Source organism: Antechinus flavipes, chromosome 2 (genome assembly GCF_016432865.1).
Source record: "Antechinus flavipes isolate AdamAnt ecotype Samford, QLD, Australia chromosome 2, AdamAnt_v2, whole genome shotgun sequence".
In the NCBI taxonomy this organism is placed as follows: Eukaryota; Metazoa; Chordata; class Mammalia; order Dasyuromorphia; family Dasyuridae; genus Antechinus; species Antechinus flavipes.
Window position 1 is genome coordinate 344,702,145 of NC_067399.1, and position 18,192 is coordinate 344,720,336.

The window sequence follows — 18,192 nt, forward strand, 5'->3', positions numbered from 1 at the left end:
TTTTCATTCTGAGAGGTAAACTATCCATTGCTCTTCTAATTTACTTATGCCATCACCCTTTATGTATAAATAATAAATTCATTTTGACCTTATCTTGGTATAGGGTGTTAGGTGTTAATCAAAACCTAGTTTCTACCATACTAATTTCCCATTTTCCTAGTAGTTTTTGTCAAATAATGAGTTCTTATCATCTGAAAAGAGTGATTTCTTCATTACCTACTCTAATTCTTTTAATTTCTTTTTCTTCTCTTATTGCTAAAGCAAACAATATTGAATAGTAATGGTGATAGTGGGCAGCCTTGTTTCACCCCTAGCTTAGCTGGAATTTATCCCCATTTCATATGATGCTTGCTGATGGCTTGCTGATCATTTATTTATTTATTTATTTATTTTTTATTCTTTAAATAACTTTTTATTGACAGAACCCATGCCAGGGTAATTTTTTTACAGCATTATCCCTTGTACTCACTTCTGTTCCGATTTTTCTCCTCCTTCCCTCCACCCCCTCCCCCAGATGGCAAGCAGTCCTTTACATGTTGAATAGGTTACAGTATATCCAAATACCATATATGTGTGCAGAACCAAATAGTTTTCTTATTGCACAGGGAGAATTGGATTCAGAAGGTATAAATAACCCAGGAAGAGAAACAAAAATGCAAGCAGTTTATATTCATTTCCCAGTGTTCTTTCTTTGGGTGTAGCTGCTTCTGTCCATCCTTGATAAATTGAAACTGAATTAGGTCTCTTTATTGAAGAGATCCACTTCCATCAGAATACTTCCTTAAACAGTATCATTGTTGAGGTATATAATGATCTCCTGGTTCTGCTCATTTCACTTCTTGCTGATCATTTTAAGGAAAACTACATTTATTTCTATGCTCTTTAGCATTTTTAATAGAAATGAATATTGAATTTTGTTAAATGCTTTTTTTTGCATCTGTTGAGATAATTATATACTTTCTGTTAGTTGGGTCATTTATGCTAATAGGTTTCCTAATATTGGACCAGCTCATGGTGTATTATTCTAGTAATAACTTGCTAAAAATCTTTTTGCTAATATTTTATTTAAGATTTTTGCATCACTATTCATTGAAGAAATTGGTCTAATTTTCTTTCTCTGTTTTGACCTTACCTCTTTTATGTATCAGCACCATATCTGTGTCATAAAATGAATTTAGTAGGACTTCTTCTTTCCCTATTTTTCCAAAAAGTTTACATAGTATTGGAATTAATTGTTTTTTAAATGTTTGGTAGAATTTATTTGTATATCCCTGTAGTTCCAGATATTTTTCTTAGAGTGTTCATTATTAATTTGTTCAATTTCTTTTTCTAAAATGGGATTATTGAAGTAATTTATTTTTTCCTCTGTCAACCTAGATAATCTTTTAAATTATCACACATTTTACTTAAATTACGAGATTCATTGGCACACAATTGGGCAAAATAACTCATAATTATTGTTTTAATTTCCTTTTTATTGTGGTAACCATTTTCATTTTTGATACAGGAAATTTGATTTTCTTTCCTTTTTTCTAATCAAATGAACTAAATGTTTATCTTTTTTTTTTTTAATAAAACCACCTTAGTTTTGTTTACTCAATTATTTTCTTAATTTCAACTTTATTAATCTCCTATTATTTTCAGAATTTCAAATTTGACATTTGATTAGTGTTTTTAACTTGTTCTTTTTCTAGTTTTTTTGGTTACATACCCAATTCATTGATCTATTTTCTTCTCTATTTTATTCAAGCAAACATTTAGAGATATAAAATTTCTCCCAAGAAGTGTTGTGTCTGCGTCCAATAATTTTTGGTATATTTTCTCATTATTGTCATTCTTTTGAATGAAATTATCAATTGTTTCTCTGATTTGTTATTTCACCCATTCATTATTTAGAATTAGATTATTTAGTTTTCAATTAATTTTTGGTCTATTTTTACCTGGCCCTTTATTACATGTAACTTTTATTGCATTATGATCTGGAAAAGAAACTATTTCTGCCTTTCTGCATTTGATTTTGAGGTTTTATATCCTAATCCACAGTCAATTTTTGTGTGGGTTCCATGTATGACCAAGAAAAAAAGTATATTCCTTTCTGTTCCCATTCAATTTTCTGCAAAGGTCTATCATACCTCTATCATACCTTTTCTAAAATTTTATTTACCTCCTTAATTTCTTTCTTATTTATTTTGTGATTTGATTTATCTTGTTCTGAGAGAGAGAGATTGAGATCCCCTATTAGTACAGTTTTGCTGTCTGTTTCTTCTTGCAACTCTCTTAACTTCCTCTTTCGGAATTTGGATGTACTTGGTGTATATATGTTTACTACTGGATATTTCTTCACTCCGGAATTTTTTAGTAAGATGTAGTTTCCTTCCTTATCTCTTTTAATTAGATATATTTTTGCTTTTGCTTGATCTGAGTTCCAGATTGCTACCCCTACTTTTTTTTTTACTTCAGTTGAAGCATGATAGATTCTTCTCTAGTCTTTTACCTTTACTCTGCATGTATCTCTGCTTCAAATGTGTAGATAACATATTGTAGAATTCTAGCTTTTAATCCAGTCTGCTATCTGGTTTCCCTTTATCTGAAAGATCATCCCATTCACATTCATAATTAAAATTACGAACTCTGTATTTCCCACTATTTTCCCCATTTTCCCTTGGGGTTATACTTTTTTCTCTTTCCTTTCCCCCCTCACCAGTGTTTTGCTTCTGACCATCATCTCCCTCAATTTCCCCTCCTCCTTTTCATCTTTTCCCCCCTTTCTTATCCCTTTCTACTACTTCTGCTCTCCCTTCATTTAGCCTACTTCTTTCCTTTCCCCTTTCCCCTCTTACTTCTCTATAGGTATAGAGACAAATTTCTATATCAAACTAAATATTTCTGACATTCCCTCTTTGAGCCAAATCTTATGAGATTAAGGTTCAAACATTCCTATCCTTTCTTTCCCTCAATTGTAATAGATTTTTTCTGCCTCTTCATGTAATGTGATTTACCCTGTTTTACCTCTTCGTTAGTACAATCCCTTTTGCACCTATAGTTTCTTTTTTAATCAAATTATGCCTCCACTCTCTAAGTATACCGCTAACAAAGATACAGTTCTTAAGAGTTACACATATCATCTTCCCATGTAGGAATATAAGTATTTTAACCTTTAAAAACATAGTTCCCCCCCCCCCTTCCCTTTTTATTTCCTTATGCTTCTCTTGAGTTCTGTATTTGCAGATCAAACTTTCTGTTCAGCTCTGGTTTTTACATCAAAAATAATTGAAAATCCCCTAGTCTACTGATTGTTCATCATTTCCCCTGAAAGACAACGCTTAGTTTTGCTGGATAGTTGATTCTTTCCTGCAATCCTGGAAATGCCCTCTGGAATAATATATATTTTAGATTCTTCAATTCTTTAAAATGGAAGCTGCAGGTCCTGAATAATCTTTATTGTGGCTTCTCCATATTTGAATTTTTCTCGTTGGCTTCCTGAAGTTTTTTTTCCTTGATATGAAATTCTGGAATTTAGCTACAATATTACTTGGAGTTTTCATTTTGGGTCCTCTTTCACGAGGTGATCAATAGATTCTTTCAATTGCTATTTTATCCTCAGGTTCTAGGATATCAGGGCAGTTTTCCTTGATGATTTCTTGAAAGATGTTTTTCAGGTTCTTTTTTCCATTGTAGTTTTCAGGTAGTCCAATAATTTTTATATTGTCTTATCTGGATCTTCCAGATCAGTTGTTTTTTCAATGACGTATTTTACATTTTCTTCTATTTTTTCTTTTTCTTTTTTCTTTTTTTTTGGTTTTGTTCGATTGCTTCTTGTTGTCTCATTGAGTCATTCATTTCCATTTGTTCAATTCTAATTTTTAATAAAGTATTTTCTTCAGTTAGCTTTATTATCTTCTTTTTCATTTGGCCAATTTAACTTTTAAGTTAGTCATTTTGTTCATTGGATTTTTCTTTTCCATTTCACCAATTCTATTTTTTTGGGAAGTTGTTTTCTTTTTCCATTTCACCAAATATATTTTTAAGAAGTGATTTTCTTCAGCATATATATATATATATCCATCCATTTTATCAATTGAATTTTTTTAAGGAATTTTTTCCTCAAACAATTTCTGTGTTTCCTTTTTCAACAATCTAATTTATTTTCCCCAATTCTTCTTCTAATTCTCTTTTAAGATCCTTTTGGGATTTTTCCAAGAGAGCCTTTTAAATTGGAGATCAACTTATATCATCCTTTGAGGCTTCATCTGGAGCCATTTTGCCTTTGGTGCCCTCAGGATTTGAGGTTTGTTCTTCCCTTTCTCTATAGTAAGTTATCTTCATTGAAAACCCTCTTCTTGATAGTCTCTTCTCCCTAAGTTTTTTTTGCATTCAATTTACATGGACTTTCTTCCTTCTTGTATATTTATCCCTTTTCCGTCTCCTTTGCTGTCTCTGTCCATCCTGGCCCTTTTCCCTCTCTCCCATATCATGTCACTTAATGTTTTCATCAGCTCCAGTATATGTAATAATTATCTTTATGCTCAAAATTCTGATCTACTTATCTAACCTCATCCTTTCTTCTAAACTTCAAACTCCAATCTCAAATTTCCAGCTGTTTACTAGAACTATATTTCCCATAAACATCTAAAATCAATATGTCCAAAACAGGACTCATTATCTTCTTCTATACTCCTACCTAAGTCCAATCTTAAAATTGTGCCTTTCACCTGAAATTACTTACATTTTTTCCTATATGCAGCTTGTACATAGTTTACTGCATATTATCTCACTTGCTAAACTGTTAGCTTCTTGAGATCAGGGACTGATTGTTGTTATGACTGTTGCTCTTATTTATATCCATATCATTTAACAGAATTCTTAGTGCATAGAAGTTAATAAAATACTGTTGTTTAATAAATGCTGTTGATGTGATAAAAACTAGCCTGCATTAGGTGGCCCAATTCTACTTCCTCTCTTTCTTGTAACCAGCCTCCTCTCTTCTTATTAGCCTCTTTCCCTCCCCATTCAATGTTTCAGGATGCCTGTCATCCTTAGCAACTCACATTTCACTTCTCCTTAGGCAGTATGATTTTCCATGAATATGCAACACTCTCTCTGAGGATGTTATATGCCAATGTTCTATATTCTCTGGATTAAATCCATTTTAAGGCATAATTTATTATACACAGAATAAATCTCTTACCTCATGGGAGTGACTTTTAGTAAGAGACCTGCTTTTATTGAATTGAGATCTTGCTTTTTAATCCCTCCCTTTTATTCTCTCACATGATCCTCTTCCACAAAACTCTATTATCATTTCTTTTGCTATAATGTTCACCATAATAAACATCACCTGTTCTCTCCCTGTATGCTCCCTCTTCCCCCCTTCCATTTATGAAAAATTTCATTCTGCAATTTTATTTCACAAAATACATTGGATCATATGGAAAGGATTTATGAGGTTCATTTTTTTCTCTTTCAATTTTGCTCACTTCTTGTATAGTTTTTCACCTCTTGAAGACTCTTCATTGTTTCTTTTTTACCTTGTAAGTCAGTCTTTCTCTTTCTTTTTTTCTCTTCTAAAAATATTTCTAGAAATGAAGTGATTTCATTATTCATTATTTCTTTTGTATTTTGATTTTTGTGTTTTTTTTTTTCTGATTCTGTTGTTTATGTAGGAATGTCTCAAAATCCTTTTTGTTGTTGAATGTTCTTTTAAAATTGTTGATTAGATGCTGGTGTGTAAGGTTGATATTTTAGGTGGTATTTTGAACTTTTTGCAGTATATTATTTCATTATTGTCATAGTTTTTGGTAGGTATTGAATATTATTGTATTAAGCAAGTTTTCTTCCTTTTATATTTGAATATGTTTCTTCTGGCTAACTACAGAATTGGTTGCTTTGGAGTTGTTAAATTTAATCATTTTATACCTCACAGTCTGTAGAATTGTGTGTGTGTGTGTGTGTGTGTGTGTGTGTGTAGTGTCTGATGTTTGTTTTCTTGGAGCCTGCCTGTGTATTCATTCCTTTAATGAGTATTTTGGATTTTTTTGTGTTTAGGACTTCCAGGCAATTTCTTGTATTTTTTCCCCTGCATTCTGTATTTGAGGCTAATGGCTTTCATTTTAATATTACCTTTTAGCTTCTTTTCTCTCAGATTTCCCTCCAGTTCAATATTTTTTTCGTTCCCATTCTGTTATTCTCTCTTTTGCTTCTTTGGAGAAACTCACCTCCTCAGCTCCATTTTTATATAAACTTTTAATTATTTCTGTTTTGAATATTATGTAGATATCATTCTCTTTTGGAACATAGTTTTGTTTTTAGAATCACACCATCCTCATTCCCCCCCGCCCTCTCCATTTTTTCTTTCAAATTACTCAATTACTGATATTTGTCTTTGATATTTACTTTATATTTCTCTTTGATTTTATATGCCAAATTTCCTTTTAACTTGAGGTTGTTTTTCAAGAAAATTCTGGCCAAGATGGTGGAGAGCAGACAGGTCTTTTTTTTTGAATTCTTTTTGGCTTTCATCAGATCAACACTGGATCAAGCCTCAGAACTGGTTTTGGAATGACAGAAGCCACAAATATTTGGAATGTAACAAATTTCCAGCAGAAGATATTTTAGAAGAACTTCAGAAAAGATCTGTTTCAATCAGACACAGCTAGGGTAGGGGGGTGGGGGGAGGTGGCCAAGCACAGGCACAGCACAAGGACCCAGGATGGTGTAGCATCCGAGTGCCAGGGAATCTATTGGGAGGCATTTAGCCAAAATACAGCAATGTTGACTACTCTGTTCTGGCTAGAAGCCAGTGGATCAGCAGATTAGCTGTGAGATATCCAACACAAATACAAAAGGCAAATAGTGAGCCTCTGAATCCCAGAATAATGTGGGACTTGACCATGCCCATCCAGCACAGGAAGGAAGTCAGCAGCTAAGAGCAGATCTCAACCTTTAAAAAATGAACAAAAAAGCAAAAAAAACTCTGACCTTAGATAGCTTTTATAGAGATATATATTTCCTGAGATTACTAAAAGCAAATCATCTCCAGATAAAGCCCTAAATGGTGATATAAGCTAATTCCTATCTTACCAGGCTCTCTTGAAAGAAACAGAAAAGGGTCTTAAAATAAAGTTAGAAGAAAAATGGGAAAAGGAAATGAGAACTTTGCAAGAGAGTTTGGATAAGATAACAGAAATTATCTGAAGAAAACTCCTTAAAAATAGATTTAGTGAAATGGAAAAATTATATAACTCTTCACAAAATAGATTTGATGAAATGGAAAAAGCAAACAACTCCTTACAAAACAGATTTGAAAAAGAAATCAATTCATTGAAAAACAGAATTTGTGAAATGGAAAAAAAAAATTCAATGAAGAAAACACCTCATTTAAAAGTTCAATTAGCCAAATGCAAAAGGAAATCAAAATGATAACTTAAGAAAATAATTCACTAAAAATTAGAATTGAACAAATGGAAATGAATGACTCAATGAAACTTCAAGAATCAAAGAAAAAAAAAGAAAGAAAGAAAGAAAGAAAAGAAAATGTAAAGTACCTCATTAGAAAAACAACTGAACTGGAAAACAGCCAGGAGAGACAATCTAAGAATTAATGGACTACCTGAAAAACATGATGAGAAAAAGACCCTAGATATAATCTTTCAGGAAATCATCAAGAAAAACTTCCCTGATGTCCTATAACCAGAAGTTAAAATAAGCCATTGAAAGTATTCACCAAATATCTCCTATAAAAGAGACCCCGAAATGAAAATTCCAAGGAATAGCATAGCTAAATTTCAGAATTATGGGATCAAGGAGAAAATATTGCAAGCAGCCAGAAAGAAACAATTCAGATGTTGAAGAGCTACAATCAGGATTACCCAGAACCTTGCAGCTTCCAATTTAAAGGTCAAAGGGCCTCGAATCTGATATCCCAAAAGGCAAAGAACTTGGATTGCAGCCAAGAATCAACTATCAACTATCAAGCAAAATTAAGCATTATCTTTCAGGGGAAAAGATGGACATTCAATGAAAAGAACAGAGATGAATAGAAAAATTGATCTTCAGATATAGAACTTAAGCATAAAAAGGTTTTAAAAAAAAGAAAGAAAAAAAACTGTCTTTTAAAAATTAAAAAGCTTACATCTTTAAAGGGAAAGATGATATTTTTAACTCTTGAGATCTGTATCTCTGTTACTAATACATTTAGAAGTTGCAGGTTAATTTGATTTTTTTGTGATGATATAAACAAAGAAATGACAGAAGGAAAGAGGATTCTACTGGAAGAAGAGAAAAATGGAAGAAAATGGGTAAATTATATCTCATGAAGAGGCAAAAGAGACTTATTACAATTGAGGGGAAGAAAGGAGGGAGATAAGTATTGTGTGAATTTTATTCTCATCAGATTTGGCTCAAAGAGAGATTATCATATTTAACTTCACAGAGAAACTTGTTTCACCCTTTAGGGAAGTAGGAGGGGAAAGGGAAGGGCTAATAGAAGAGAGTACAAAAGTAGAAGGGAAAGGTATAAGAAAAGAGAAGGGCTGTAAAAGGGAAGAACTGTTTGAGGGAGGTAGTAGTCAGAAGCAAAATATTGGGGAAGAGGGAAAGAGAGAAAGGAAAGAGAAAAATATTAGTAATTTTAACTGTGAATGTGAATGGGATGAATTATCCCATAAAATGGAAGCAGATAGCAGACTGGATTAAAAATCAAATCCTACAATGTGTTGTTTATAAGAAACACTCTTAATGCATAGTGATACATTCAGGGTAAAGGTAAAATGCTGGAGCAGAATCTATTATGCTTCAGCTGAAGTAAAAAAAGCAGAGCTACTGATCCTGATCTCAGAGCAAGCAAAAGCAAAAATAGATATAATGAAAAAAAAATAAGGAAGAAAACAATATCTTGCTAAAGGCTACCATAGATGATGAAATAACATCAATATTAAGCATATACATATATACCAAGTATTATAGCATCCACATTCCTAGAGGAGAAGTTAAGAGAGCTGCAAGAAGAATTAGACAGCAAAACTATACTAGTGGGGCGATCTCAACCTTGCTCTTTCAATAGTAGATAAATCAAACCACAAAATAAATAAGAAAGAAATTAGAAAGGTAAATAGAATTCTAGAAAAGTGAGGTATGATAGACCTTTGCAGAAAATTGAATGAAGATAGAAAAGAATATACTTTATTCTCAGCAGTACATGTAATCTACACAAAAATTGACCATATATTTGGGCATAAAAACCTAAAAGTCAAATGCAGAAAGGCAGAGAAAGTAAATGTATTTTTTCAGGTTATGATGCAATAAAAATTACATGCAATAAAAGATCAGGGGAAAATAGACCAAAAATCAATTGGAAACTAAATAATCTAATTCTAAAGAATGAGTGGGTGAAATAATAAATCATAGACACTATTGATAATTTTATCGAAGAGAATGACAATAATAAAACAATATACTAAAACTTGTGGAATACAGCCAGAGCAGTTCTTAGGGGGAGATTTATATCTCTAGATGCTTACTTCCTTAAAATAGAGAAAGAAAAAAATCACTTTATTGGTCATGCAACTAAAAAAGCTAGAAAAAGAAAAAAAAATTGAAACTCCCAATTAAATACCAAATTTGAAATTCTGAAAACAAAAGGAGAGATTAATAAAATTGAAAGTAAGAAAACTATTAAATTAATATATAAAACTAAGAGTTGATTTTATGAAAAAACAATTTGATTAAAAAAAGAAGAAAGAAGAATTTCAAGAAATGCAGAAAAAGCATTTGATAAAATCCAACACCCATTTCTATTAAAAACACTAGAGAGTATAGGGATAAATGAAGTTTTCCTTAAAATGATCATTAGTATCCATTTAAAACCATCAGGAAGCATCATATATGATGGGGTAAAATAGAAGTATTCACAATAAGATCAGGAATGAAATAAGATTGCCCACTATTACTTTTCAATATTGTATTAGAAATGTTAGTTTTTGCAATGAGAAGAAAAAGAGATTAAAGGAATTAGAGTAAGTAATGAGGAAACCAAATTATCCCTCTGCAGATGATATGATGGTATACTTAGAGAATCCTAGAGAATCAACTAAGAAACAACTAGTCAAAATAATCAATGTCTAGAATAATCTAATGTTTGACAAACCCAAAACCCCAGCTTTTGGGATAAGAACTCACTATTTGACAAAAACTGTGGGGAAAATTAGAAATTAGTATGGCAAAAACTAGGCACTGATCCACATCTAACACCCTATACCAAGATAAGGTCAAAATGAGGTGATATTATAAGCAAATTAGAGAACAAAGGATAGTTTGCCTCTCAAATCTGTGGAGAAAAAAGATACCTTTGATGGCCAAAGAACTGGAGTACAATATTGAATACAAAATGGATAATTTTGATTATATTGAGTTAAAAAGTTTTTATGGAAACAAAATCAATGCTGACAAGATTAGAAAAGAAGCAATAAACTAGGAACATTTTTTACAGTCAAGGGTTCTGATAAAGGCCTCATTTCTAAAATATATAAAGAATTGACTCTTTTATAAGAATTTAAGCCATTCTATAATTGATAAATGGTCAAAGCATATCAACAATTTTCAGATGAAGAAACTGAAACCATTTCTAGTCACATGAAAAGATGTGCAAATTAAGACAACTCTGAAGTGTTACTACCTACCTCTTAGATGCACTAAGATGACAGGAAAAGATAATGATGAATGTTGGAGGGGATGTGGGAAAACTGGGACACTAATACCTTGTTGTTGGAGTTGGGAATTGATTCAAGCATTCTGGAGAGCAACTTGGAACCATCTAACTGTATATACCTTTGATCAAGCCCAAAAAGACCATAACAGAGGGAAAGGTACCCACATGTGCAAAAATATTTGTGGCAGCCCTTTTTTGTGGTGGCAAGAAACTGGAAATCGAGTAGATGCCCATCAGTTGGAAAATGATTGAATAAGTTATGGTATATGAATGCTATGGAATATTATTGTTCTATAAGAAATGATCATCAGGATGATTTCCAAGAGGCCTGGAGAGACTTATATGAACTGATGCTAAGTGAATTGAGCAGATTCAGGAGATTATTGTACATGGCAATGGCAAGATTATATGATGATCAATTCTGATGGACATGGCTCTTCTCAACAGTGAGATTTTTTTAAAAAATAGTCTTTTATTTACAAGTTATATATATGGGTAATTTTACAGCATTGACAATTGCCAAACCTTTTGCTCCAATTTTTCCCCTCATTCTCCCCACCCCTTTCCCTAGATGGCAGGATGACCAGTAGATGTTAAATATATTAAAGTATAAATTAGATACACAATAAATCTACATGATCAAACTGTTATTTTGCTGTACAAAAAGAATTGGACTCTGAAATATTATACAATTAGCCTGTGAAGGAAATCTAAAATGCTGGCAGGCAAAAACATAGGGATTGGGAGTTCAATGTAATGGTTCTTAGTCATCTTTCAGAGTTCTTTCACTGAGCATAGCTGGTTCAGTTCATTATTGCTCCATTGGAACTGGTTTGGTTCACCTCAATAATGAGATGTTTCAGGACAGTTTGATTGATCTTGTGATGAAGAGAACCATCTGTACCCATAAAGAGGGACTGTGGGAACTGATGTGAATCACAGCATAATATTTTCACTTTTTTGTTGTTGTTTGCTTGCATTTTGTTTTCTTTCTCATTTTTTTCCTTTTTGATCTGATTTTTCTTGTGTAATATGATAATTATGGAAATATACATAGAAGAATTGCACCTGTTTAACATATATTGGATTACTTGTAGCCTAAGGGAGGGAGTGGAGGGAAGAGAGGGAAAAAATTTGGAACACAAGGTTTTGCAAAATTGAATGTTGAAAATTATCCATGCATATGTTTTGAAAATAAAGTTTTTAATAAAAGAAAATTCTGAAAGTTTAGAAATTCAATGAATGTTGTGTTCTTTTTTATTTCAGGATGATACTTAGTTTTTCTGGATGTGATATTTTGAATTGCAACTCTGGTTCTTTTGCTATTTGATATATATATCCTGTTTCAACACTTGCAATTTAAAAATGCAGTCCTTGCTAGGTCTTGTGTGATTCTAACTGTGGCTCTGCCATGTTTGAATTTATTTTTGTTTCTCATAAATTTTTCTCCTTGATTTGAGGATTTCAGAATTTAGTGATAATATTTCTATATGTTTTCCATGTAGGATTTCTTTCAGGTGGTGATTGGTGGACTTTTTTCTATTTCTACTTTCCATTCTTGTTCCAACATTTCAGGACTATTTCATTTTATTAGTTCTTGTATTATTGGATCAAAATTCTTTTTTTATCAAAGATTTCAGGTAGCCCAATTGTGTTTTCCCTTCTTAATCTCTCTCCAACTCTGTTGTTCTTATAATTTCTTTTGTCTTATATTTTCTTTTATTTTTCATTATTTCTTGTAACCTCCCACTGATTTGCTACTGATTGCCAGAGCCATACATATCAATCTTCCCCGGATACACATGAAGATGAGCTGATGTTAAGGTGCCAAACAGCCTTTCTTTATTGGTAATCTCAGCAGGGGTTAGCAGGAAGCAAGAGCAAGTATATGTATGTCTGTGTCTCTCTGCATCCCTGAATCTTTCTACATCTCTGCCTCTCTCTACTTCTCTCCATATCCTTCTTGCCCATGGACTCAAAGCTGGTTGTTTATATTTACTCTCCTCTAGGATTACCGTGTGCCTAATCCATTCAGTGTAGGTGGAACCACCTGGAGTTAGTGCTGTGTCTTAAGAAAAGATCTAGCAAGAAGACACATCCCTCGCCATCTTAAGGAAACACCTGTAAGACACAACCTCCTGCCTCAGAGGCAAGCTCCTTTTTATCTCCTGGGTCCATCTACCAGCTAATATGGCATATATGGCAGTTTTCAGAAGGAAAGTCTCTAACAATTTTTTATAACTTTGCTTACTTTTCTTTGCTCAATTCTAGTTTCCAAAGAGTAATTTACTTCTTTAAGGCTCTGGATCTTCTTTTCTAATTGTTTGATTTTTTTTTTCATAATCTTGTTTTTCTTGTACTGTATTTTTCAGTTTTTTCCCCCTCATTCTCTGTCATTTGATTTTTAAAATCTTTTTTTGAGTTCTGTGAATTTCTTTGGGGAGGGGGGCAGGTGACCATTTAACATTACTTTTTGGGGTAGGAGAGGTTTTTTTGCTTCAAAATCCTTTTCTGAAGATAATCCCTATTACTATATGAATTTTCTATGCTTAAGTTCTTTTTACTCTGCCTACCTTTTTTTTTTTTTTTTTTAAATAAGAACTTGTTAGTGTAATCACATCTAGTCCTGGGATATAGGGGATTGTGCCTTTGGCTTCAGGTCCTCTTCAATTCTCCCCTTTGGTTTAGAATCTGAAACCAAGAACTCTATGTGTTTATACTCAGCAGTCTCTCTGCCCCACTGCTTCTACTGTATATATGTATATGCTGGTTTTTTCTTGCCCAAAGCCACATCTCAGCAGCACAATTAGGCTTGCCTTCCTTATCAGCAGAGGTTTCCCTCAGTCTTACCCATCTCAGACCCTTGATTTCCCACACTGCTGTAGGATATGAAAATTCTTGTGGCTAGGGCCCAAGTATCTTCCAACTCAGCTAACCTTAGGGCTTGCTGCTGGCTATTTCAGTGGAACTAATCTGAAAAATTTTGCGCTTCACAGGAGCCAAATCTCTGTCCTGGTATCTTCAGATCTTCTCCAATTGTTCCAGGAGGATGACAATTTTGCCCCAACTTTTTGGTAAGTGCTCTATATTCACCCCAAGGAACAATTTTGTTTTGTTTCTCTGGAAAGCTTTGAATTTTCTAACTTACACCATCATCTCCCCAGAATCTTCTGCAAATTCAACAATTCTTAAATTATTTCTCATTAAAACATTTTCCAAGTCAATTTTTTTTATATTAAAATCACATTCTAACTTTTCTACCTTTTGATTTGATACTAATGTTTCTTTTTTTTTTTTGTTTGTTCATTTCAATTATTTCATTGTTCTATTTTTTCCCCAACAGATTCATTTTTTGCAGCATCATTTCCATCATTATATCTAAGCTATTATTCTTTCAAATTTTCCCTTAGATCTCCAATTTTATTTTTTAAATCTTTTACTTTATTTCTTTCATTCACTCTCAGAATCCTTATGGCAAAGTAATTTCTCCTCTCCCCCTGAGGCTTTTGGTAGTAATTTTTTCTTCTGAGTTCATCTCTGGGGAAATTTTAAAACAATAACATTTTTTGTTGAATTTGTAGTGTTCTCTTTATTTATATTTCTAGACACAATTTCTTTGTGCTTATTCTAGGTGACCATTCTTGAAAATAATAATTATCTCCCTTGTCCCATTTTCAATCTGGATGCTACTGCCCTACATCTCTGTCATATTAACATGGTTTCTGCCTCCCCCTTCTGGTGACATGAGAACAGGATTTGATATTTGTCGAGTAATTACCAACAAGGAGTTCCACCCTCTGCTGCAATGAGAAAAGAATCTGACCAAATATGTTAGTTTCAATATTCCTAAAGTACTCTATGGTTCAGGTTGTCTGGGTGTTGAGCTATCTTCTTCCCTGAGCATGTTCTCAAGCAAAATTTAGTTCTATTTTGTATGGTGGCTCAAAAATCTTGATAAGTACAAAGGGTATATATGTGTGCATATATGTATGCTTGTGTGCATGTGTACATACTTATTAAATACCTGGTCCTATGTTTCTGTATATTAATCTATTGAGACCTGGCCCTATTCCCTACTGGACCTCTTATAGCATAGGCACAATCTCCAACTAATTGAATTTCCCTTTCTACTTGCCTCTTCTACATGAGTTTGGGCAAGCTTCAGAGCCTCCTGGAGTCTTCCCTTTGAATACTAATTAAATACTAAGGGTCATTTTATGCCATCCATTTCATTGGATGGAAGAACTCATTCTTCCAAAGGTAATTCCTTTTCGTATTATTACTTATTGTTTATTCTAATGCTCTTTTATTTTAAATTTTTATTCTTTTTTATTTTTATGTCACCTCATTTACAAATATATACAATAATTTGTTTAGCTCTTTTTCAACTGATGGACACCCTCTCAGATACCCATTCTTTGGCATCTTGGAACAGAACTATAAAATATGCACACACACACACACACACACACACACACACACACATACACACCCTGGAGTCAGGAAGATCCATGTTCCTGAGTTCAGATCAAACCTCAGATACTTATTAGTTGTGTGACCTTGAGCATCACTTAACCTTGTTTGCCTCAATTTCAAAAATGGGATGGAGAAGGAAATGGCAAACCACTCCAATATGTCTGCCAAGAAAACCCCAAATGGGGTCATGAAGAGTCAAATCACTGAAAACAAAAGCAAAAATGAAATGCTCTCTTTCCTCTACCCTTCTCATATCTTCTCCCTTCTTCCCTTTCCCTATTTTTCTATTCAGTGAAATGAATTTCTGTTCCTATGTTCTTCCCCGCTTTAACCAGTTCACAAGAGAGTGAAGTTCAAGTATCACCCAATCTCTTCCCTCTTCTTGTTTGTATTGTGGCTTCATTGGGTGACAGGTTTTTCTCTCTTTGTGATATTGTTTTGCTACTAATTCCTTCATCCCCAATTTCAAGGCAATACAGTGTTCTATTTTGACACTCTCTTATTATTATTAAAATTATTAAATTATTAATTTATTAAAATTTATTATTTTTAAAAATACTATTAAAATAATAAAATCTCTTTCATTAATTAGTTGGTTACCTCTGAATTCCTTTCCATATTTTTCTAAATCTACCATTTCTCTTTTGATTAAATCTTAGTTTTAACTTTGTCTGAGATCAATGATTACTACTCTGCTTTTTTCTAATAAATTCTACTCTTTTTTCTACATTTTGCCAGTTGATTCCTCTACTTCTATCCCCTACCTTGCCTAGCTATTGCTTAATCTCCTCTCCCCCCACCAAGGATCTCTCTCTTATCCTCTCACCCCATTCTTTCCCTCCCTCTTTATCTCATTCCTTTTAATCTACACACCCTTCTGTATACCCCTATATCTTATTCTCCCCCCCCCCACTATTTCTTTATATATTTAGAAAACTTTTATACATTTTAGACCCTTCTAAATATATTGTTCAAGATGTGTACTGTACCCTCTTTTACCCATTATCAATGAGAATAGAGTCCCAAAATTATCAGCCCTCCTTCCCCATCAAATTCCTCTGTATTAATTCTTGCTCTTATCCTCAATGATATAACACAATTACTCATTTTACCTCTTCCTTTATGGTTTTGCTTTTTAGAATCACATTATACTCAGCTCTACCCAATCTTTTTTTGAACTACCCAATTACTAATAACAGTTTTAGATATATGGTTTACATTTCAATATATAAAATATAGTTTATCCTTATCGAATCCCTTGAAATTAGTCCTTGTGTGATATGAACAGACAATTTTCAGAGGATGAAATTGAAACTATTACCACTCATATGAAAGAGTGTTCCAAATCATTATTGATCAGAGAAATGCAAATTAAGACAACTCTGAGATACCACTACACACCTGTCAGATTGGCTAAGATGACAGGAAAAAATAATGATGAATGTTGGAGGGGATGCGGGAAACCTGGGACACTAATGCATTGTTGGTGGAGTTGTGAACGAATCCAACCATTCTGGAGAGCAATCTGGAATTATGCCCAAAAAATTATCAAATTGTGCATACCCTTTGATCCAGCAGTGTTTCTATTGGGCTTATATCCCAAAGAAATACTAAAGAAGGGAAAGGGACCTGTATGTACCAAAATGTTTGTAGCAGCCCTATTTGTAGTGGCTAGAAACTGGAAAATGAATGGATGCCCATCAATTGGAAAATGGCTGGGTAAATTGTGGTATATAAATGTTATGGAATATTATTGTTCTGTAAGAAATGACCAGCAGGATGAATACAGAGAGGACTGGTGAGACTTACATGAACTGATGCTAAGTGAAATGAGCAGAACCAGGAGATCATTATACACTTCAACAATGATAATGTATGAGGACATATTTTGATGGAAGTGGATTTCTTTGACAAAGAGACCTAACTCAGTTTCAATTGATAAATGACGGACAAAAGCAGCTACACCCAAAGAAAGAACACTGGGAAACGAATGTGAACTATCTGCATTTTTGTTTTTCTTCCCGGGTTATTTATACCTTCTGAATCCAATTCTTCCTATGCAACAAGAGAACTGTTCGGTTCTGCAAACATATATTGTATCTAGGATATACTGCAACATATCCAACATATAAAGGACTGCTTGCCATCTAGGGGAGGGGGTGGAGGGAGGGAGGGGAAAAAATTGGAACAGAAACGAGTGCAAAGGATAATGTTGTAAAAAAAAAAAAATTACCCTGGCATGGATTCTGTCAATATAAAGTAATTATTAAATAAAAATTAAAAAAAAAAAAAAGAAATTAGTCCTTGTGTGATTCTAATTGCAGCTCTGCCATGTTTAAATTGTATTTTTTTCTTGCTGCTCATAAAATTTTCTCCTTAATCTGAGAGTTTCAGAATTTAGTAATAATCTTTCAATATATTTTCCTTGTGGGATCTCTTTCAGCAGGTGATTCTTGGATTTTTTTCTATTTCTACTTTCCAACTTTTGTTCTAATACTTCAGGACAATTAACTTTAATTACTTTTTATATATGTATCAACTTTTTTTAATCAAAGATTTCAGGTAGTCTAATTATTCTTATGTTTTCTCTTCTTGATCTTCTCTCTACCTTTGTTCTTGTTCTTTTTTATTGTAATAAGTGTATTTATTTTTAATACCCATTGCTTTATGAATCATGTTGGAAGACAAAAATCAGAGCAAAAGGGAAAAACCATGAGAGAGAAAACAGAAGAACGAAGTGAACATAGCATGTGTTGATTTAGTCTCCTTAGATCTTTTTCTGGATGTAGATGATATTTTCTGTCCAAAGTATATTGGGATTGCTTTGGATCACCCTGAGAAGACCCAAGTCTTTCATAGTTGATCATCTTACATTTTGCTGTTATTGTGTACAATGTATTCCTGGTTCTACTTCTTTCACTTAACATCTTTCCAGGCCTTTCTATAATCAACTTGTTCACCATTTTTTAATAGAACAATAATATTCCCACTCCTCAATTTGTGGGCATCCA